Here is a 22,596-nt window from a genome sequence, read left to right on the forward strand (position 1 = left end):
GTTAGGTAAATAGACAATATACTGTGAAGTTCTCTGTGGAACTTTTTTTTAAATAAAAAGCTTAGTTTTAAGAAATGTCATTCATGGAAGATTACCATAAGGCTATAGGAATCCACTCCTTCCTCTTGAATCTAAAAGAGCTAAGGAAGAAAAATATTGCTTTTGATTTCATTGCTTTGGTCCCTTGTACACTAGCTATGCTTTGGCATTGGGCCTCTTTGACCTGCATCCAGGGAGGTAAGAAGAAGAAGTCATTCTACACTTGCCATTTTATTTATCACAGAAATTATTGTTGAGGATGTCGTTCTCCTTGGGAAATCAATCACAGGAGATGTTTCTCTCAGTTCTCAATATCAGGAAGAGCTGTGCATCTCTGAAAAAAAGGGATTTTTCATTTTTAGACACTCTAAACATTGTAATCAATCATGTTTCATTTTGTTTGGCAGCTAGGAAGCTCAGAACCAAATCTGGAACCTCTTCAGGCAATGTATTTCAAGGATTTTGTGTGTTAATTTTGTCTCTGGTTTTATTTTAGTTTCCTTCAGTTACCCTGTAGCATTGTATATATGTTTTCAGGTAGAATCTTAAATAATTTTTGGAATGAAACAAACGATAAAAAACATGAATAGGGCTTCCCTGGTGGTGCAGTGGTTGAGAGTCCGCCTGCCGGTGTAGGGGACGTGGGTTCGTTCCCCGGTCCAGGAAGATCCCACATGCCGCGGAGTGGCTGGGCCCGTGAGCCATGGCTGCTGAGCCTGCGCGTCCGGAGCCTATGCTCTGCAACGGGAGAGGCCACAACAGTGAGAGGCCCGCGTACCACAAAAAAAAAAAAAAAAAAAAACCCTGAATAAATGACCTTAAGAATGGGGATGGACTGTCCTTGTGTCCCCAGTGTTTTTATCTTTTGGATCTACCCTTCCCTTCAGGCCTGGCCAAAGGAGGCAGGTGCATCTCTGTACCCTCCCAGTCTCTAAAGCAGCGGTTCACTGGGAACTTCCCCACTGGCAGTACCAGGAAAAAGAGGTGAGAGGAGCATTGAAGAAGCCCATTAACAAAATCAGTCAGTAATTCATAACAATTGATGGGCTAGAGATCTGTTTTAAATGTTTATGACCGTCTCTTCCAGCTCTAAAATTTTAGTTTGTTCTATAATTCTATGAGCAGTTGTTAAACGTACAGGATAATTCTAGTTTTGTAAGTTTTTGACACTCTTGTGACCATTCTCTGTGTTTCTTGAAGCCCTTATCTTGAGTTCCTGCTGTTTAGATTCTTCCAGAAGGTCTGTTCAACATTAAAATCTAAATGAAGAGTCCTTGTCCCTCTTCCCACGCCTCCACAGCACAACAAAAATGAAGTTAGCAGCACACTTGCATCAGCCATCCCGGCCCCTATAGAAGTGATTCTTAACATGGGTGGGAGGGTGATCAAGGTTTACATCCCCATGATGGGATGGGTCAACATCATATTTTCTCCTGTGTGGTGCCCTGAGAAGAGCATAAATAGCATTTCTGGGAGTTTTGCTGTCAAGAATGCATGGACATTCTTGTTTGAACCTGAGGAATCATTGCACAGACACAGGTTGAAGGACATTATACAGAATGAATATAGAATGAAATACAGATACAGAATTTAAAATGCCAAGGCCATGGAAGACAGGGAAAGAATGAGGAACTACTCTAAATAAAAGAAATTAAAGAGATATGACAACTAACTGCGACTCATGATTCTGGATTGGGTCCTGAATGAGAAAGGGAGACATTTTGGGGACCACTGTGGAGATGTGAAAGGCGTCTGTGGATTGTGCTTTGGGGAGTAGTGTCATCAGTTGTGTCAGTGCTAATTTCCTGACTGGAAAATTTGTATGGTGAAAGGTAGGAAAGTGTCCTTGTTTGGGGACATGACGTAGAAAAATATACACTGAAGGATCTAAATATGACAGAGCATCATGTTTGCAATTTTCCCTCATATGACTCAGAAAAAAACTAATAATGATGGGTATATCTAGCTCTATATCTATATAAAGACAGAAAATGAAGGAATAAATGTGGTAAAATGCTAATAAAGGGGAATCTGGATGGGGGGATATGGTATTCTTTAAGTTTGAAATTATTTCAAGGTAAATTATTTTTTAAAAACGTAGGATTTATGTTTATTGAAATGTAAAAATGTCCATGATTTATTTATGTAGATTATCCATATATTTATATGTTAACAGAGGTAAATGTCTTCACCCATCAGATTGGGAAGATCGGGGAGAGGTTAAGAGGGACTTTGCCCTCATAAACTTTATAAACACTTTGTAAACAAGTATTTACCTCATTGTAGGAAAATCCAGCTTGTGGAGATTAAGATACCATTTAATTAGAGAAGGCAAAGAGGTCAGTCCTTCTCTGAAATGGCTTTCCCAGATGACAGTTCACAGAAAAATACAATGCCAGCCTTTATTTGTTATTCATTCTATTTTCGTGATGTTTAGATATCTCTTTGGATTGAGTGTTCTGCTTTTTGCTAGTTTAGGTCGGTCATTAATTTAATTAAGAGAACTAGTTCCATCAACATTCACATACACAGACTTTCTTGTGCAGTGGATACGTATGGGGCTTTTTACCTAGTACCTTTCTATCTATCGTTGGAGACCTCTGAAGAAAACGTGTTTCTTCAACTCTCCTCGAAGAGCTGTTCCCTCCTGTCCACCTCCATGGATGCTGTAGAGTCCACTCTGTGAGCCCAGTGTTACCCTCCTCTGACACTCATTCACAGGGGTGAGACCCTAACTCAAGCAGAGCCAACAAGCTCTTTTTTCAGGAGTTTTAGGCTTGGGACTGAGAGCATCACATTCTCTCTCTTTGTCTAAGTGGCTAAAGTGCTGAGGGCTTTCAGCAGCTATCTTCCTGTCAGGTAGATAAAACTGTTAAAAAACAAAAAGAATGTGAGGAATCAAGGTTTTCAGGAGCCTAATCCAGTTGTTCCAGAAGCCCAGCCATCTTTCTGACCTTGGTTTCCAGGAGACATGTTTCTGCGCTTACAATAAATACCCTGTTTCATTAAGGTAATTCAAGCTGGGTTTCTATAGCTTGCTATCAAAGGAGTTCTATGTAGTATGTGTGGAAACAGCACAGCATCTATGAAACCACCACTCTGTTCTGGTCTCATGGCAGTTTGAGTCATGTTTCTTGCACAAGGAGATACTTGTCTTGTGACACCAAGTGTACCACCTTCAAGCTACTACAAGAGTAATTTGTGTGATGGAGAATGACTCCAGAGCTGGGTTCTTATCCACCATCAAGAAACCTATTTTTCTTCAATTCTCCAAGGAAAGAATATTTACATATGTAATTTCCTACAGAGATTATCATCATCTTAGACACCTGCCTTACACGTAGGCTTTCAGAGTCAACACTGCTAAAGTTGAGGAGAAAAATATTTGGGGGGCGGGGGTGGATTTTAGAAGGACAAAAAGGAAAAAAAAATGAAATCTGAAATGTTCAAGTTCTGATTCTCTCTCCCTCTTACCTTTTCTCCAAAATTACTTTGGGGAGGAGGTGGGGGAGCCTCTAAAAATTTCTATCTGAGTTCTACTCTGCTCCTGCCGCATTAATCCTAGAACTATCAGTTTTCTTTCTTTATTGGCTTTTCCTTCATGAGGAACTTTTCCACACTTAAATTAGTCAGAGGGTGGGCTTCCCTGGTTGCACAGTGGTTAAGAATCCACCTGCCGGGCTTCCCTGGTGGTGCAGTGGTTGAGTCCACCTGCCGATGCAGGGGACACGGGTTCGTGCCCCGGTCTGGGAGGATCCCACATGCCGCGGAGCGGCTGGGCCCGTGAGCCATGGCCACTGAGCCTGTGAGTCCGGAGCCTGTGCTCCACAATGGGGGAGGCCACAGCAGTGAGAGGCCCGCATACAGCAAAAAAAAAAAAAAAAAAGAATCCGCCTGCCAACGCAAGGGACACGAGTTTGAGCCCTGGTCCGGGAAGATCCCACATGCCTCAGAGCAACTAAGCCTGTGAGCCACAACTACTGAGCCTGCGCTCTAGAGCCACAACTACTGAAGCCCGTGTGCCTAGAGCCTGCGCACCACAACTAGAGAAAGCCTGTGCTCAGCAATGAAGACCCAACGGAGCCAAAAATAAATTAATTAAATAAATAAAAATTTTTCAAAAAGGTAAAACAACCTCCTTACCCATCTTCCCACTTCAACTCTTGTTCCCTCTCATCCATTCTCTACATCGCAACCAGAAGGCTATTTTTTAAGACATAAAATCAGAGAACTAAATCCCCTGTGTGAAACATTCCATGCGTTCCTCACCATACTTAGACTGAAAACCAAATTTCTGACCATGACCTCCAAACTCTGTCTGATCTGTGCCCTGTATACCTTCTTAGCCCCAAATCCCATCACCCTTTCCCTCACTCACTGTCCTGTAGCCACCCTAGTTCCTCTCAGACTCTTGAAAGTGGTCCAAAAAGTGCTCTTCTAAACCAGACAACCTGTGCTTACAGGGCAGCAACCTACAAAATTCAAGTCTTCCAGAAGTTCACGAAAGGGCTGATGTGCCAGTCAACGAGGAAGGTTCTACCCTGGGAGACAGAGACCCTTAGGACACCAAACCAACACCTATTATTCTACTGTCAATTTATGAGAAAACTAAGCAGGCAACTGCCTAATATTCCCCCTGCTCTGAGTGCCACGGGACACCCCCCACCGTCATCACTCAGGTGAGACTGCAAAGCTAGACCCGGGCTCCTGACAGTAAACAGAGTGTTATGGTTTATAACACAAGTTTGATTTAGACAAAATTAGGTTTGAAACCTGGCTTTACCACTTAGTGGTTGTGTGACTCGAGGCCTGTAAACCCCTGTATCAGCAACACTTGTCATGAGGCTCATTCCTGAGATCCACGGAAAACCTCTCATCCAGAATCCCTGGGGTTGAGAGCAGAAATAGACGTTTAAAACAAGTTTTCTAGATAGTTATTCCTGTCCATATAGATTGACAGCATGGAACTGGTGCTCAAACCAAACCAGACTGATTTATTGAACAACAGAATCTACGACTGATCTCAGATGCAAACAATCCCATTCAGCTTTGCATCTTTCAAAAAATCTTTCTCCAAACATAAGCAATATATTAGATTTTTTTTTTTAAAAAAAAGAAATGCAATGAACAAAAGGTCAAGAGTTCCTGGGATATTTATTTCAAAGCCCTAGAGACCTCCTCTTTGACATTCCAAAGGCCCTCGATAGGCCTGTAAATTGAATGTCATATAACCACATGCACGTGGAAATCCATTCTTTCAGAGACCTGCCCTCCCACAGTGCAGTTTCTATCAGGTGGAGACTTATAGCTCATGTGTAATATTGACAGAGCACCCTCACTTGACACTGTATCACTCTTTCCACCCTATATGTGTGTTACAAAGAATCGGACTCCGTTTTTCATGTCTGCTGACAACTTTCCAGCCACATCGTTCCTCTTCTCCTGCTGCCCCGCAGCCAGACGATAAGAAGCCTGGGTGCTCCCTCCTTTGGTACCAGCAGGAAATTCAGGTTACACAAGCCTTAGCACATGTGAGGGGACACTCACTCCATCCCTACACTCTAACCACCGTAAAAAGCCAACCCAGTCACCCTTTCCGGATCCCCCAAGCCTTTGGACCTGCTTGGAAGTTTGTCCTGCTCTCCTTTAAAAGTCTCATTATGGGGCTTCCCTGGTGGCGCAGTGGTTGGGAGGGGCTTCCCTGGTGGCGCAGTGGTTGGGAGTCCGCCTGCCGATGCAGGGGACGCGGGTTCGTGCCCTGGTCCGGGAGGATCCCACGTGCCGCAGAGCGGCTGGGCCTGTGAGCCGTGGCCGCTGGGTCTGCGCGTCCAGAGCCTGTGCTCCGCAATGGGAGAGGCCACAGCGGTGAGAGGCCCGCGTACCGCCAAAAAAAAAAAAAAGTCTCATGTGAGTAATAAAGCTGCTCAGGCTCTCATAGTGTGTGTGTGGCATCATCAGTCTAGACCCTGAACTAAACTTGTGGTGGTGGCAGGTCCATCCCATTTCCACAGAGGGACCTAAGCAACCTGGGAAATGGCAGTTCCTTCCTTCCTCCCTCTCTGCCTCCCTCCCTTCCTTCCTTCCTTCCTTCTGCAAAGGGTCTTAGTTGCGGCATGCAGGATCTAGTTCCCTGACCAGAGATTGGACCCGGGCCCCCTGCATTGGGAGCGCAGAGTCTTAACGACTGGACCACAAGGGAAGTCCCAATGGCAGTACCTTCTAAGTCATCTTGGTGTCTGAAGTTTCTCTGTCCCATCTGCACACGGCTGAAAGAGTCACTGCTCCAACGTGCTGCTCTGATTTTGTCACTTCTCCATTTAAGTTTAGAATTAAAATCTTTCAGTGGTTTCCCTACAAAATCAAGTTCTAAAATCTTAGCATGGCATCTAAGGCCCATAATTTTAACACAATTTTACTTTCTGGGCTTGTCTCCTCTACCATTTTAGAAACTCTATTCTTTAGCCAAAGAGCTGAACTACTGATTCCCAGAGGAATTTTAACATCTGACTTGTATTCACAGTTAGCCTTGTATGTGCTATTCCATTGTTGTCTTAAAGTATTACTTATATATTATGATGTTATTTAAACTTTCAGTTCTTAACGATATTCTTCTACCAGATTTTTAGAAGACAGGAACTTTCTTTGTTTCTCCCATAGGATTTAAGGCAAAGCCTGACCCATCATATGTGCTCACTGACTATTTATTCTTCTGATTTGATTTTATAAAGAGTTACAAATCTACTCTAGGATTTCTCAAGGGTGAAAAAACAAAGGATAATTTTTGTTGTAGACTTTTCAGCCATATTTTATGTTTTAATTATACATGACTTAATGGACTGGGTTTGGGAAAATATTCTTTAATATAAAAATGAAATGGATCTGCCCTTTAGTGTATTGTGATAAACAAATTTGAACTTTTCTCACAATTTTAACTTATCAAGATAAAATTTCCTTAGGCTGAATTACTAAGTCAATTGGTTTGTTTCAGATGTACTGATTTTTAGAGGAATTTTTCTAATCATACACTTTTAGTACAGATTTTAATCATTCAGTTAACACTTTACAAAGGCTCTTATTGCTAAAAAGGGCAACATGGTAAATTTCTTCCATTGGATTGGCGTTCACATGGGCATACACAACAGGGATTTGTGGATCATTCAAAAAAGCATTGTTTTTTCTTTAAATCCTCCACTCAGCATCCTTCCTGGGCAGATAATAACTCAAGGAGAAGGACTTGGAGCGTCATGGTTCTCTCAGTAACAACGGTTATCACTCCAGTAAAGCTTCTATCACAAAGACACAGGCTATGCTGTGGCAACCAATGGAATTCTGACTATTTGTGGGAAGGTCAAGACACATAGGTGGCTCATTTTCCCCTTAAACTTGGTTTGATGCAAAGAAAAGGATAGCCAGCAGAAAGCCTTCTGTAATCCAGAAGCTATTTGAACAATATTTATACCAATGCCTTTCTCAAAAACCTGCTAATAATATTGGAAACCAGATGCTATTCTCATTTATTAGGCAATTTGCTCAATAAAGACAGATGAGTCAATAGCCCTGCACACATAACCGTCTGGGAATTGGGGACTGCAGGTTAGAAAAGACTTTAGTAAAATATGTTGTGGGTCACATACTTGCGCTTCCTCAGATATTTTTGAGAACTATATTAAAGCTTGGATTGCCTGTTTCTACTGTACTTTTGTAAAGTGACACGGCTTAGGGATTGGATCACATGCGTCACAGCTTTCTAAGTATTACATCAGCTCCAGACTCTAAATTCTAAGCACTTTGTCAGTTTTTCTGCTACAGTGTCCGCTGCCATTCACTAAAAAGCTCACAGTTCATACATAACGCGCAGGACACTCTCGGTGTCTAGGCTCTTCCCCACCCAACTCAGCACACTTTACGTGTCTCCTTCCTCTACTTAATCTTCACTCCCTTCATTTTTTTCTCTCACTCCCAACTCCTGCATACAGCCTCACATGTCTGGAGTAATTTCCATTCAGCTTCTCTCCACATTCCTCACCTTTAAATGCTCCATGTAATTGGATAGGCTGAAAAGCTCAAAATTTCTGAAGTCTCTTTAGAGGAGTTTTCTATCTACCCTATTACTTTGCTAGGCTCAAACATACTTTCCCATATTTTCTTCCTATCTCGTACTTTTCTTGGCCATGTAATATTATAGCAGCATCTAAATCTGGCAGTGGCAAACTATCAACTATTGATGCTAAATAAATCTTTGTTCATAGTGTTGGAGGCTAATAAAGTAGTTATCCAAGATCAGGCTCTGGAAGTCACTAATGATGGCATGAGGAACATGTCACTAAACTCCCTCAATTGCTAGAGTTTATTTCATTCTTTAAAAAAAAGAAAAGTAGCCTAATTTTCCAGCTGCACAAAGCAAAATGGAAGAAAGAAACCACTATCACAAATTGGTGTCAGGTTTCTTAACAGTTGTGTATTTTTTTGAATAACCGGAATCACCACCTATGACTGGTTGTAACACAAGGGACATTTATCTGTAAAATATAGAAATAATTCCATGAAGACTAAAAAGCATAAGTAGAATGTATTTAAAATATGCTCACATACTTGGAGGATTTCTGGTAAATAAAATCTGAACGTTCCACTGGAATCTTAAATTAGGTTTCTAGTCTTTGCATCAAATGAGTAAAATAATCATTCCTAAAAATATACCACATGTTTGATAATTATTATATTCTGTTATTTCTCTTGTTCTTTTCCTGTAATAATCAAGCCAACAGATCCAGAACAGCAGTTTTACATTATAATGTTGCCACCTTTTTATGGGGATTTGATCCTAAATATGACCAGAAAAGTCAGTCCCAAAATGTCTCCTTGGCAATGATCCATTTCTTTGTTCCCATTTCATTCTACAACATTCCCCAAGGGACATACCGAGTATGGGCACTTTTATTTATCAGTCTGCTGTTAGAACAATGGTGAAAAAGTAGCAATACTTACTTATGTTTCAGAGACATCCAGAACTGACTTTAAATTCTTACATATTGACTAACCAGCTTTCAGTTAAAATGTAGATTGAACACAAATGTTTACTCTTTTCCCTCCAGAAACCTCACTAAGGAGGCAGTAAAGGCAATAAAACATAAATCCACAAGTATAAAGAGAACAGGAAAACAAATGACAATAAAAGTTTGAAAGCTGAAAGTCTTATGGATGAGTAGTTACTAATTTAGGAAACTAGAGGAAGCCTGGAAGTGGTTTGAGCTGGAGAAGCCTCAAGGTAACTCCAGAAATAAGCAGGTGCATGTGACAAAACCACCGAAAGCCTCAGTAGTTGGGGTATCAATTACCTCTGAAGGTGGGGTGTTCAGGTGAGGCTGAAAACCAGAAGCTTAGTTGAAAATCTGTATAAGAAAAAATTAACCTCATAGATCTCCCTCCTCAGCCTCCTCAGACCGCCTCTTCCCCCACCGTAAAAGGAAACAAAAGGTTTGCTCACTGATGAGCTATAGCCTCACCTCGCTAGAGAGCTCTACTAAATACAGGGAAAACAGGCCAAATGTGAAATTTCTGAAAGGTGAACCCTCCTCACCCCCATCACAGCACTTTCTCCCACTCAGTCCCAGAATGCTGCAAGAACTCATAACCCCCAGGTGTGAAATTGGAAGATTCATATCTAGGGAGACTGACTCAGTAGAAAGATCTGCAGATCTTGACAGTTGGGGTTCCTCTAAGAAGACACTCAGCCAGATTACCTTAGAGTGAAGCCCACTACTCAGCAAGGCCCCCTACTCATTCAGACCTTAGAAGCAACCTTTTTCATTAATAATAATAATGAACACACAGCCAATAATAACAGTAAATCTGAGAAAGACCTACAATATGAAAGACACAGACCAAAACAAAAGAGAGAAGAGAGGCATTGAATGAAACAGAAGAAAACTTCCAAAAAAAAAAAAAAAAAACTGTAACTAATCCTCATAAAAATAAAATAGATAAGAGGAGTCTGTAAAAAAGCAATATTTATTGAACAAAAACAAATTCTTGGGAATTAGGAAAAGAGCAAAAATGAACATTTTAATAGAAGGGATCAAAGATGAAGTTTAGTAAATCAAGTACAAAGTATGACATATCTGTTCATGAGATAGAAAATAGGAAGGATGATAAGAAAATTAGAGAATCAACCTGGAGGTCCATCATCCTTTTAATGGAATATTCAGAAAGAGAGGAAAAAGATAAAACAGGGAGAAGTTATTAAAGAAATAACTTGAAAATGTGTCAGAACTAAAAAAAAAAAAAAAAAAAATAGCTTCCAAATGGAAAGACCCACAGGACGCCCAGCACAATACTTGAGCAAAGATCCACATCAATTCCTATAGTGAGGAGATTTCAGGAGCCGAAGGACAAATAGGAAATCCTAAAACCTTCCGGGGAGCGAAAAACATACAAAGATCAGGAATCAAACTAACACTGATTACATCATGTTGTTCCAACTACTGCAAAATAACATAAAGTGAAATATCAGAACCTAGAAGATGCTGGAGCAGTGCTTTCAAAATCCTGAGGGAAATGCTTTTCATGGTAATAAGATACCAAATGATTGATCAATTATAAAACTGGAATAAAGATTACAAGTTCTCGGGGCTTCCCTGGTGGCGCAGTGGTTGAGAGTCCGCCTGCCGATGCAGGGGACGCGGGTTCGTGCCCCGGTCCGGGAAGATCCCACATGCCGCAGAGCAGTTGGGCCCGTGAGCCATGGCCGCTGAGCCTGCGCGTCCGGAGCCTGTGCTCCGCAACGGGAGAGGCCACAATGGTGAGAGGCCCGCGTACCGCAAAAAAAAAAAAAAAAGATTACAAGTTCTCAAAAAATGTATCTCCTATGAACTGTTTCCTAGGAAGTTACAAGGTGTGCTCCATCAAAACAATGAGGAAAGCAAGAAAGCAGAAGACACAGGATCTAGGAAACAATGGATCCAAAATAGGAGAGAGGCAAAGGGAATCTCTAAAATGGTAATGATTGAAAATTCCTTGGCAAAATTGGTGTGGCAGGCCTAGAGATCAGCCAGTCCGGACTAGAAGGGGAATAGAGAGATGTCTTTAAAAAAAAGAAAAAGAAAAAAATGATGTGATAGTTACCTGTTGTAATTGAATATATTTAAAGAGATTTGTATTTCTGGCACAGTTCAAGAATGAATCAATGACAGTAAACAGTATATAGAACTAAACAAATGAAGAAAAGGAGCTCATACAACTCAATATCAATAAAACAAACAACCCACTCAAAAAATGGGCACAAGATCTAAACATTTCTCCAAAGAAGACACACAGATGGCCAACACAAAAAGATGCTCAACACTGCTAATTATTAGAGAAATGCAAATCAAAACTACAATGAGGTATCAACTCACACCAGTCAGAATGGCTATCGTCAAAAAGTCTACAAATAGTAAATGCTGGAGAGGATGTGGAGAAAAAGGAACCCTTCCACACTGTTGGTGGGAATGTAAATTCGTGCAGCCACTATGGAGAACAATATGAAGGTTCCTTAAAAAACTAAAAACAGAGTTACCATATAATCCAGCAATTCCACTCCTGGGCATATACCCAGAAAAGACAAAAATTCTAATTTGAAAAGATACATGCACCCCAATGTTCATAGTAGCACTATTTTTAATAATAAAAATCAGAGTGATTACCTCTGAGGACAGAGGTATTGACTGGAAAGGAGCACAAAGAAGCTCTTTGAAATACTGGAAATATTCTGTATCTTGATATGGTTTGTGGGTCATGAGTACGTTCACAGATAAAAATTCAACCAACTATATGCCTAAGATTCATGCACTTTAATGTATGTATAATGTATATTATACATGTATGTATGCATGTATGTAAGGTATGTAATTATACATATAATATATGTGTGTAATATATGTATAATTATAATATAATATATATATATGCACCATTGTAGCAATATTATTCCTCAACAGAAAAGAAAAGTTGTTTGGAAGAGAACCTCTCCAATCCTCTAAGCTCCTTCTCACTCACTCTGAGCCTCCGTATTACCTCTACCGCTGATTTCCAGCACCCTGCACTCCTCCCCCCCCATCTGCCCTATTTACACTTGGAGTCCAAGCTGAAAGCTGGTTCCCAACTGTTCAGCCCCATGATTCCTCCAGTGGCAGCACGTTATACATTCTCTTCCCCCAACCACCCAGAAGTTAGAGTTTAACCATCTCAAGTTTAATCATCTCATAAATATAGACTGTTCCAGATATCCTAGGCTTCTGTCAGCCCTAAGTAAAATGCCTGCCTGGGGGAATGTGCATAGACTATTTTTACGAGTGCATGCTGTCATTGTATTCCACATTCTAAGCTTGCTGAAGTCTTTCTACCCAGCCCATACCCCAGAAAAGAACAAAGGAAGAAAAGAAGAAAAAAGACTACGAAGAGATGCTCTGTAAATTTCTAATCTCCTTTTTTTTCCCTCTGCTGGCACAAATTTCTTTTTAGCTTATTATAATTCTCATATTTTTTCTGCCTCTTCCTTTCCTTTACACTATTCTTATTCCTTCTTTACTCTCTACTTATATCTGTTATAGTTTAATAAGACATTTGAAGAATGGAATAGTTCTGGAATTTTTATGTTTTTATTTTTTACTTTCTATTTTTTTTTTTAATTTGTTGAACACTAGCATTTATTGAGTGCTGGAAACCAAGCTAAACATTTTCAGTAGAGATCACAAAGTGGTGGTCCATAGACTGTATCCACCTGAAGTTTTGTTTTTAAATATTTGAATTTTTAAAAAAGTTTTTGGCCATGCCACACAGTATGTGGGATCTTAGTTCCCCAACAACTTCCCCTGCAGTGGAAGCACAGAGTCTTAACTACTGGACCACCAGGGAAGTCCTGGAATGATTTTTTTAATTGAATATATTTGGCACATAACACTGTATGAACTTAAGATGTACAACATGTTCTTTGATACACTTTTGTATTGTAATATGATTGCCGTTGTAGCACTATTTATCACATCACATAATTATAGTACAATATTATTGTCTAGACTTAGAATGATTTTTCTAAATTAATGTACTTTTTAGAGCAGTTTTAGGTTTATAGAAAAATGGAACAGAAAGTACAGAGAGTTCCCTTATACTCTCTTTCCAAGATACCCCACATTTTGCCCACAGTTTCCCTATTACTAACATCTTACATTTGTGCGTACAATCGATGGACCAATACTGACACATTATTATTAACTAAAGTCCATAGTTTACATCAGGGTTCATTCTTCGTGTTCTGCCGTTCTGTGGTTTTGACAAATGCATAGTCATGTATCCACCGTTATAGTATTATACAGAATAGTTCCCCGCCCTAAAAATGCTTTGTGTGCCAATTGTTCAGCTCCCTCCGCCACACCACCAACCCCACTGAACCCCTGGCAACCTCTGCTATTTCTACTCTGTTTAAAGTTGTGTTCCAGAATGTCATATAGTGAGAATCATATAGTATGTAGCCTTTCAGACTGGCTTCTTTCCTTTGCCGTATGCGCTGTTTCCTCCCTGTCTTTTTCACTAGCTCATTTCTTTTTATCACTAAATAATTTTCCATCGTCTGAATGTACCACAATTTGTTTATCCATCCACCTATTGAATTACATCTTGGTTGCTTCCCATTTTGGCAGTTTTGAACAAAGCGGCTGTAAAAATGTGTGCACGATGTTTTATGTGGACCTAAGTTTGGGCTCATTTAGGAGCACGATCGCTGGATCATATGGTAAGATTATGTTTAGCTTTGTCACAGAATAATTTTCTAAACATTCTAAAAATAAAGAAATGAGGCATTTCTTCCAAATAGGACATGGGAAATAGCCTTCCTTCCATTGCTACTCCAGTCCTGCTCAATAATAAGTCTCATAATACTTAGCATGTTAACCTTTTCTCCTCTACTTTGCTTCTCTTGAAAAGCCTCTGTACAAGTCAGGATTATATGGACCTGGGTTGTGAGGGAGAGAACCAAAATGCCTTAGACCAAATTTCCTAGGTAAGATCTCTTTTCCTGGGTTAATGAGCTTTGAAAGGAGATAGGGCAACCTTGACTCCAAGGTCAGCTCCTCATGGCAGCTACTTAACCTCCCATAGCCTCAGTTTCCCATCCGTAAAACGGTGATAGAAGTAAGAGCACAATGACACTGGAGAAAGGATTTGATGAGATGCCATATCCAAAGCTCATAGGACACAGCCCGGGAAACGGGAGACACTCAACAAGAGTTTACTTCCCCCCTTTGATAAAGACTGCTTGTATGCCACTATATTTTTTCCTCCCATTTCACTGGAGCAATACAAATGGTTAGCCTATCTCCACTCAGGAGACCAGGAGCTCTCTGATAAGACTTTAAAGTGAATTCTTGAAAAAGTCTTGAACAGCCTACTAAGAATGAGTGACATTCTGTGGACATTATTAGGATGGAAACTGACCTTGGCAGCTCTCTTGATAGTGTTACTCCTTAATGCTCTTTAATGTATTACCCTCCCTAGAGCATCTGCATTTTAAGTGAGGATTCCAGAAGATAATACAAAGGAATTAGTGCCCAATGGAATTTTAATCAATCCTGTGGTTCACTTCCTTTAACCTGACCTAGGAAATACCAGTCTTTCTGCAACACAGACCAACATGTCCACAGAATTCAACTCAAGACTCTTCAAACAACCATGGAATGTGGGATCATCCACCCTACAAGGATTACAAGGTTCAAATGAAAGGAACACCATGGTGTTGAGACTGATCGAAGCCTTGTGAAAGTGAGAATGCTGGTTTTTCTTTTTTTATGGATGTGAGTATAAAAATTATTTTTTTGTGGAAATATATCTATCTTTAGGCATGTTTTAGCCCTAGCTACCACAGAGAGTATCCAAAGTTAAGTGACTTGACAGAAAACAAAAGTGTTGAGATTTGCTGATCACTTCTAGGCTGTGTCAGATTTCTTAGAGCTAGCTCAGTGCTTTAGTATCATAATAAATTATATCTCCCTTTTGTCTCTTTGATTACCAAGGGATTAACAGCTGTTTTAAATGCACCTATGTTATGAGCATCTGCCAGTCATAGATCCCAGTATTCTTTCCCCAAGACAATTTACCTTCCTAATTTTCAGGGTTATATTTGCATCATGGAGCCAGTGTTTTCCCTTCCTCAAAAGAGCGCAGTATCCATGTCTCATTTGCCCCTGTACTTTGTGTACATGGTGCTGAATATCTATTGACAAACACCATGGTCTTATTGTAAATCAAGAAATTAAAGATGCCAATTCTCTCTTTACAATGTGATTACCAATCTTATGGTTAACAATTTCCACCTTACAATTTACAGATTCCCCAAATCACAGATGCCATTGTAGCACAGAATTTTTTCCATAAAGTTCAGTCAAGCATCATTAAAAACTTTTAATTGACCCCTTAAGACCTTCATAATTCTCTAAATAGAGGATAGACTCATTTATGAAGCAAACAGTATGAATTCCGTCTGGAAAATTTATTGAAATAGTGTGTGAATTACCTTTCCTTATTTCCTTATGGGGCACATGGTAAAAGCACTCATATCGTGAATCCAAACCACTGCCAGTGTGGCATTCCCACTCCATAATTTATCCCAAACTCCTAGTTTGCTGTATAAGCATCATTCTTTTCCTAGATTTCTTAGCTTTCTCCTCACTTTCATGCCAACACTCTTCACTGGTTGGTTCAAATTGTTTGTTTTTTTCTGTTTGTGCCTTTGTTTAGCAGGGGCATTTTCCATAATACAGAGATTTTCTTGCTTCACAAAAGGTGCATGGATGGGACAATGAGCTAAGAACCATAAAGTTGGTCTGAGATGAGGATGCTTGACCTTGGATAGGTTTCACCCCAGGAAAGTGACTCACTACTGCCAATGACCGTCACCTCAGTGTATAGGACTTAAATACGTAGTTCAGCAAAATTCAAAAGACTACGTTCTGTGGACCATTCGAGTTACTTAGCTGTAGTCAAAACCACACATCTTAATTCTCTGAATGCCAATAGCCTTATAATGATTTTTTTAAATTCTAATATAATTTGTGAATAGACACCCTTTTTGAGACGGAGTGGGAGGGAGACTAAATTAGTGAACGCTGTTGTGAGTGAGGAGCTGGGTTGCTTGCTTTATGCTCTACAGACATGACATCATTTAATTCTCTCAGTAACATTATGAAGTAGGTATATTGTTCCTATTTTTAAAGAAATGAAAGTTCTGAGAAGATTTAAACTTCCCGAATATTATACAACTAATAATTGACTGGGAAATAATTCAAAACTGGGTCTGTCTGACTGGAACCTTGATGCTCAAAATGTCCTCTGACCACAGCATCAGTGTCACTTGGGAGGTGGCTGAAAATGCAAACTCTCTGAGAAACTTAAACCAGTTTATAGATAATTATAGATTGAGGCCTACAAAATCTCATAACTGCCTAGGAAAGACTGGAAAACTAAGAAACTGAAGCACAGAAGGATGGAAAAGATTGACAAAGTTGAATTCACTACTTAATTAGGTAATATAAACTTTGAATCTGTTCTTTTCTCTGGGAACTTTGTACCCCATCCTCAGGTTGCTTTAGATTTCTCCTTTCAAACATTCTCCTCTGCTAGTCTTTCAGATCCCAATTAGTGACGGGGCCCCAGTTGCTCAGGCCTATCCTAGGGGTCATCTTTAATTATTCTTTTTTCATTGTCCTGCACGTAACCCATCACAACTTCTTTTAGATTCACCTCCAAAATAAATAGCAAAAATCAATCACACTCCACCATCACCACCCTCATCCAAAACACCCCATTTCTTTCCTGGGTGACCTTATAACTCACCATTCATCCCGATTCTACTTTCAACATCTGCAAGTCATTCACTACACAGAAGTCAAAGTAATATTTTAAATTATTGTTAATAATTACTTACTGTATTTAGAATAAAGTTCAAACTCCATGATCCAGCAGCTTTTTCTACCGGCCTGTTTTTCATTTATCACACGTAACACTGGCCTTCCTTTTTTTCTGGAACACGTCCAACTCATTCTCCCCTCAGGGTCTTCATACTTTCCTCTGTCTGGGAGGCTACCCGCCCCCCCAGATCTTTCTGTGCCCCTTCTCATTCACACATCGGCTCAAATATCAACTTCTTGGAGGAGTCCTACCTGACCATCTTAACTAGGCAGCCCCTCCTGATATCTGATATTTATTCCATTTCCCTGTTTCATTTTTTTCCTAACACTGCTGCAAGTTAGGTTCCCCAGGAACCAGAGACTGAGGAGTGGTTTGCATGTAGGAAGTTTATTAGAGGTTCTCTTGATCAACACCTGAGGAAAGAAGGAAAATAAGAGGAGTGGATGAAGGGAGATGTTGGGCTACAACTGCAGTCTTAACAAAAACCTCAGCAAACCGCACAGTTGAGTTACGAAGCTGCAAGATCTAGAGATACACCATTTTAGCAAGAGGCAACAAGTTTGACATCCCCAGGTCAACCAGTTCCTGGATGCCAGGGGCTCTCTTCAGTTGAGACAATTCCCAAAGTAAGCTGACAGCAAAAGCTATCTGTCTGCAGTACTCCCAGCAGCTTGGGGAGCAAGTTTTTTGGTCCTGAATGAGGGTCTAGGTAGCACTTCACGGAGGTCACGAGTCCACCCTTTGAATCCACTGCTCTGTATACATTCTGGAGGCAGCTTTGTGGTGTATTCTTCCTCAGGTAAACTTACTGAGGTTTAGTGGCAAGAAACACAGCCCCAGCTGAGCAGCCAGTCTTGGGATCACAAGTGAAACGCATTGTCTCCTCCTCCACCTCCATTCTATATTCTCCTCAACCTCACCTAGCATCTCCACAGGTCTGGGTGTCTTACCTGGTGGCATGAACCTGACCAGAGGGGTCTGAGCTCCCAGTCACCACGTCCTTCTCTGACTAAGGTTTCTAAACTTGCCTATTACTGTCAACACTGGGCAAAGTAGTACCAAGAGGCACCTAAAAAAATCACTTGGGTGCCAAATATATTCTTCCCTTCTTCCACTGTATGACAGTCTCCCAACCTCCTCCTGATGCCACGAGTCACCCCCTTCTTGCCTGTTGGTCCCTTGGCACAAGGAACCCAAAGTGCTGAGCTGTCGATTATAGTTTAATAGGACTCTGTGTCCTCTGGTGGAAGGACCAGAGGGAACCAGGACAGAACTCAGAGAAACAAGGAGAGGAAGAGAAATTCTCCAAGCAGGTAACGGAGTGATGGTAAGCAGGGCCATTCCTGCCCTGACCCCTAACTCCTGGAAGTATGTATTCTACCTACTGAGGATGTCACACCGTATAGTATTCGTTGATATCAAGTACACAGTGCACCCTAGATGATGACCCCCACTTCCTTACCCTAATCTCAAAGCTGCTGCCTCAGCTATGCCTTGAATGTACCATTCCAGTGCTCTGCTGAGCCAGTCTCTGATGGTGCAGTATGTGACAGGACCAGTGCATCTCACAGTCATGTACCCACTCCTGCGTTTTGGTGTGTCTGTGTGGCATCCACCTGGGGAAGCTAGTCGCTCCCAGCATCCCTGCAGTGAAGCCTAAGAGCACATCCCCTGTATCTGCAGCCATGATAGTTTTAACACCAAGAAGACTCACCTTTGTGACGATGTCATTGTCAGAACACATTTTGGAGTCAGTTCTTTCCTCAGCATGGGGCAAAGTTGTAAGAGTGAACTGGCAACCCTTTTAGGGCTACCACAAGCTTCAGAATATGATGGAGAAGCAAAAAAAAAAAAAAAAAAAAGTCAGGTTTTGATGACTGGAATTTCTGGATCAGTGTGGCCCTCAAGGGCTATGGTTCCAGCTACCACAGGCCTATCCTATTAAAGTGTTTGTAAGGTTTTGGGCCTCCATTGATATTTATTCTGTTTTACTCCAATCTCAAATTGCATTTTAAAGAAAACAAAAGGAAAAATTGTATCCTTTAAACTCATTTATTAATTATGTGCATTTGCCAATTGGATGAAAAACTAGGTGACAACTTCTTGCCAAAAGCCAAGTGGAACTGAGGTTAAGTTTTGTATTTACTTACCTAAAGAAAACCACATGTAAATATAGTTAATATTTTATGTGTAGAACTATCTACCTGTATATCTGTGTACATTTATGTGTATTGACATATAAGGACATAGCAGATGTCAGCTGATTTCCAGATCGTGAGCCTTGCAATATTCCATTACAAATATACTTTTCAAAAGCAGAATTTTTTACTCAATGGCTAGGACCAGTCTATCCAAAATACACTTTTAATAATGATATGAGATATGTGGAAAATATGAGGGAGAAAAATCTATGAAAACCACTAATGCCAAAACCAAACTGAAGATGCAAGGCACGCCAAGGTCGTGCAGAGGGCGTGCTATGTGGACACGAGCAGGTGAGGTAGTCAGCCAGGTTCCACAAAGCAGCCCTCAGCTCAGTTACAAGGGCCAGTATAGGACTGTATCATCCACCCTGTTCTTTCCTCTTTGCTTTCTGCATGAACCTAAATAAGTCCATTCTTTATCTGGAGGGGTGTGTCCACCTTCTGGTGTGGGTCTGGTTATTGGCTTCAGAGAGGAACCGGAGTATTGAAATTGGCCCTGGAAATCGTGGTTTACAAAGCCTTTGAGCCACAGTCTTATTTGCACAGGGATAGGAGCTAGCTACAGGGAGGAGGCAGCTTCTGCTGCTGCTGCGGCTGAATTTCAATAAGCAGAAATCAGTCAACAAAGTCAGGACATGGGAGCCCTGACATGGGAGCCCTGACAGGCTCCGGCCTCCTCTGAGATGAGGCCAGTCTGGGGACTTCAGCCTGACACAGAACTTTTTACATCTCATATTAAAGACACACGAGCAACGGCACGTCCCCAGGAGGCTCCTTCTCTGAAGAGTGAAAGTCACGGCTGTGTGGCCTTCTCATTCCTGCTCTGTTGTCTGAAGCTGCGCAGAAATAAAAGGCATCTTCTTTTGAAGAGAGTTATGGGAAGAATGCCTAATAGTTGCTACTTAAACATCTTACCAAGATAATTAGCAAACAAATGCCACAGGTTATATAAATTGAGTGAGTGAATTTAAAATTTCATTTTGTCCTTAGATTTCCCTTCCTTAAACCTTGAGAGCCGGAATAAATCAACTCCACATTTTGGAGGCTAGACAGGGTATTCTTGAGTACAGTCACCGGGCAAGCAGGATTCAAGGGTGCCAGGCAGACCCCAGTGTGTTTCTGGTTTTATCCAGTCGTGCTTTGGTGGAAAACATTTAATAGCAGTAACGCCTTCAGTTATTACTCCTCGTAGGGTGTCTCTGATACCTCTCGACTTACTTCACTGACAAAAAGCATGCTTTTAATCTGCTTTGCATCACTGAGCCAACTGAAAAAAGGGGGAACACAAAACGGGTCCTGTTCCTTGTGAATTATTGAAGCACGTTGTCAGCAACTATAAACCCTGGAGATGGATGACAGCCTCAGAAGCAGACAGAAGACAGCCCAATCTGTGGAGCCCAGTGGAAAATAAGAAAGAAAGAAAATGACTCTTGACTGGAAAACGGAAGATACTCCATTTAGATTTAGAATATGGATTTGAGGGAGCTCTTCACAAACACCCCAAATCAAAATTAACCAACAAGTCTTCTTGGATAAAGTTTTATACTATTTCTCTTGTTCTTTCCTTAACATCTTACTTGGTTGGGATCAGAGTCAACTGAAGTGATTTAAATGATAAGTTTCAGAGGAAAAGCTTTTGGACACTTAATATAGATATCGCTTGAAAAAATTTAGTATATAAAAATAAACCAAGCCTGTTAATCACCAGATGGAACTAAAAGGAAGAATACTGAATATTTTCATGGGGTTCATGTGAGTCCTATTCTCTCTGTTGTCAGTTCTAATTCATTATCTATTCATTCAGCAAACATTTGCTGGGGTCTCTCAGTAACTTTCTCTCTGTTCTTTTTGAAGCAGATACTCTTGGGAAAGTATTTAGAACTTCCTGGCCAGCCAATGGATAAGAGAAAATGTCTTTACCGTGGCGTTAGCCAACATTTTTCTGTTACATTGATTTAGGAGTTTATTTTCATCCATCCTACATTATTAAAAGCCAGGGAGACGCTAAATATTAATCATATATTTTGTTTCAAGAAACACCATGGGGTCCCCAGACTCTGATTCAGAATGGACTCGTGGCCCAATGTCAAAGGGAAACAGAGGCCATCGGGTGTCAGGGCCAGTGCTGCCCAGCCTTGGGCAGGGAAGCATCCTTCCCCTCTCTGAGCCTCAGTGACCTGCACTTGTCTGACACTATGAGTGAATGCCTCCTTAAGGCTGGCACCCTAGGCACCTCACTCGCCCACCCTAGTCCAAGCCTTGCCCCTAGGATACCACTTTGGTGAACTTTATGACTCCAGAGACATCTTGGGCATAAAGATCTTGTCTCTGTCTCCTCATAGTGGAAGGTCTAGTAAAAATTGAAACAGCTCACCCTGACTCCAAGGTTAATCACTCCTCAAGCCCAGCTGTAGGGGCTGCTTTCCAGAGGGGCCGCCCACCCTGGGGCTAAGGAAGCGCTACTACACCAAGGGAGGTCACAAGGGCACTTTCTGAACGCTGACACTGGACATTCTTGCTCAGTGTTGATTGCTTCTTTGGTTCCTGTCTTGTGCTTTGGCTCTGAGCTTTGCTAACTGTGACTTTTGGCTCTGGTTCCTTTTGGGCTTCTGCCCCCTGGCCTCCACGCTGTCTCAGTGGCAGACCTTCCAGCTCTGATCAGCAGCTGCGTCCTTGATCTGGCTTGTTACATTCATTCTCTTTAGGTCTCCTGCTCTGTTTTCTCCACAGTCCTGGACTGAGGTCCTAAGGCCATTTCAAAATCCCAGGTCTGGTCATTGACAGTGTGTCCTGGAAAGGCGAGTGGAGACCAGAAACATTTGTTTTCTATTATTCTTTCCCTTCATGAAAAACGGACTAAAACAATATATTCTGCCTTTCTGGACTGCATAGGTGTGTTATAAAGATTAACGTCCGTGAAGCCTGTGTGGATTAATGTGAAAAGCAGCCATGTAGAAGATTGCCAAGGTATCGCCTTGGCAACATTTCCACTTTAGGAAGAAACCTATAACACAAGCTGTCATTATAAAGTAAGAAGGCTGTTTTATTTTTACCAAATGCACCAAACTCTGTACTTCTAGGTACCTCTTATCCCCTTCAAATTAGCCACTGTGGGAAACTGTCAACTTATTTCACTTATTTCAGCAGTTAATGCCCATTCAAAAAATTGTTAGGAATGAACTTTCGCTATTTCCTTTAGGGATAGAGGCCTATTTTTCTCAAATCTCCTTAGTGGTAAAAAGTCTTTATTCTATCAGGGTTGTCCTGAATTTAAAACCACCAAATCTGGAGGGAAAGTCCCCCACAAGTCTGGGAAATATTGAAGAAAGAGAGAAAGAGACAGAGACACACAGAGAAATTGATTGACTGATTGATTCCACCTGAAACTATAAAAGAAAAAAAAGAGCTTACTCTAAAG

General features: G+C 41.0%; 1 protein-coding gene across 18 annotated transcripts in view; it reads right to left on the minus strand.

Annotated features, from left to right (window-relative positions):
- Window positions 1-254: 254 nt before the first annotated feature.
- Window positions 255-22,596, minus strand: part of LACC1 (laccase domain containing 1) — a 61,277-nt gene continuing 38,935 nt past the window's right edge. For 4 of the 18 annotated variants that reach the window (XM_019936506.3, XM_073795232.1, XM_073795226.1 and 1 more), the window contains 3 exons: window positions 18,689-20,566; window positions 16,991-17,387; window positions 255-777 (listed from right to left, as the gene is read on the minus strand). The gene's annotated coding sequence lies outside the window, so the exon portion shown is untranslated. The remainder of the gene's footprint in view (window positions 778-16,990; window positions 17,388-18,688; window positions 20,567-22,596) is intronic. The other 14 variants (XM_073795233.1, XM_073795227.1, XM_073795229.1 and 11 more) reach the window with 8 other exon arrangements.

Source organism: Tursiops truncatus, chromosome 18 (genome assembly GCF_011762595.2).
Source record: "Tursiops truncatus isolate mTurTru1 chromosome 18, mTurTru1.mat.Y, whole genome shotgun sequence".
Lineage (NCBI taxonomy): Eukaryota > Metazoa > Chordata > Mammalia > Artiodactyla > Delphinidae > Tursiops > Tursiops truncatus.